This window comes from Phalaenopsis equestris, unplaced genomic scaffold, assembly GCF_001263595.1.
Source record: "Phalaenopsis equestris unplaced genomic scaffold, ASM126359v1 Scaffold000984, whole genome shotgun sequence".
Taxonomy (NCBI): Eukaryota; Viridiplantae; Streptophyta; class Magnoliopsida; order Asparagales; family Orchidaceae; genus Phalaenopsis; species Phalaenopsis equestris.
In genome coordinates, this window is record NW_018165423.1 from 27,746 (window position 1) to 29,956 (window position 2,211).

Below are 2,211 nucleotides of genomic sequence, written 5' to 3' on the forward strand. Positions count from 1 at the left end.
TTCTTGATTTGGCCAATCCAGATGTTAAAATTTGTTGTGAAAACATGTAATAACCGGGCTGATATTGTCTCAGTCAACAATTAGAAAGAATCACATGAGATTGTATGAATGAGAATGTAATTCATATGATTGAGTGCAAATAAATAGGGAAATATTCATTAATCGGTGTAGAGTTAGAGGACATTAAAGTGACAGGTTAACGCCCCCAACTTGGTTTATTATTTTAGGTTCTAATACGAGAATGTTAGCCCCCAGGAGGAGTGAATCGAGGGAACTGTAGAGTGAGAGCTAGTATCTTCCCTGCCTAGCCGGCGTTGATAACTAGGTGTTCATAACTATTCAAACTTTAAATTAGTCAATGTTCTTTATAGCATCTCTAGTAAGGGTAAAGAATATTATTGCTCGTATTTGACATAAAAAAAATTTCCACAACATAATTCATATACTTATTACTGATTCATGATAAGAAGAAAGATATTTTTATATTAAATACTTTTCTTCTACAAAAACTTTAGTTATCTTTTTTGTTATTACTGTTTCGTTAAAATATCAAAAATACCAAAAATATTTAAATTTTAAATTCCTACAAAAATCATTTTAGTTTAAGTAATTATCTTTTTAAAAATAGAAAAACTTTCTAAAAAGAGCATATTGCATAATCTTCCCTGTGGGTTCGATATTCATGTCTTAATCAAAAAGTCTCATATTACTTGATAACGATACGTATACTTGCGTAGTATCCCAATATAAATATATATAAATTAAAAAGTTAAATTTTTATTTTTCTTCTGAATCAAGTTTTTGGTTTTGTTACGAAATAAGGAAATATAAGTGAAAAATACCATCAGAACTATTGTTATACTGTGCATAAGCATTAAGTATCCAGGGATCACTAGGCTCTCCCAGAAAATGGCACATAGGCACCAATTTTGGCGTCTAAGTGTCAGAAATAGTTGTGGACGAATCTAGAAGCCCCAAGGAGTTTATAAGGCACAGTTTGGAACTTGGGAATGCACTTTTTGGCATTTCAAACTCTTGAAAAATACAAGAATGTCCAGAAGTCAATGATAGGAGTAGGAATGTAAATTTCTATCTTTTTTAGAAAGGTTGGTGCGGGATTTTGAGAGATATGTGTAAGAAAATATACGAGAATTGCGTAGATCAACATGAGGCTTTATTAGAGAGATTTACGTCTTTCTTTCAGAGGAAAATAGTTAAGTATTGTGTTCTTCATTACCTTATAATTATTGTAAACACTTTCTATGGGAATTTTTTTTAGTGAAATCTTCTGTTGTGTTTTATCCATGCTTTGTGAGTACTTTTCTTTACTCTTTTCATTTGATATGAATTAGAGGCAAGAGTAGGAAAGTTTATTTTAAGAAAGAATAATGTTTATTTCTATATGATGAGCAATATCTCATTTGCTTCATTGACATAACTTAAGTGGCAATAAGTTATGTTAAAATATGTTATAAGTAAAACTAAGACTCAGGAGAGCAGTGATCTTGCAACTTGAGTGAACTCATATTGACCTGTTGCTTATGTTGAAGTAGTTTAGGCGGCAATGCGGCAATGCAACTTCTAAGGAATTATAATTCATGATATGTTTCTATTAGGAGCTTTTAGGTGACAACTAGTTCTGTAAAACTAATAGAATATTAAGCATACCTATACACTCAGGAGAGGGTAAGTAGACATATGTTCCTTGTTGGCACATAATTATTACATAATTCTATCAATTCTTTTACTGCTTATGTCGTTATCTTCATTTTACTATTCTTTTGCAATGAATTGGATGCATGTTTAGAAATTTATATTTTCTTAGAAGTTCTCTTATTTTATAAATGTGATTATATTTTTATCGGTTCTTAATTTACTTTACAAACTGGCCATTTGTAATGTTAAAATCCGTTGTGAAACATAATGACCCGAGAGGGCTAAGATTTCATCCAACTAGTGAATACCACACTAACCTTAGGATGAAGGATAACCAAGATCTAGGGTTAGTGCAAATAGATAGGAAGATAAGATTTGATGGGTGTAAATTAGTTGTTTCTAAGATGATGTTGACCTCACTTTTGGTTGAGGACTAGAAACTTCTTTAGTAGCCTAGGTCTAGCCATAGGACTTTCCTATTGACTAGTCTTAGAAAACTAGAAAAGGTACCCTCACCATTAGAAACTCAAAACTCTTCTATTTACTCAACTTGAA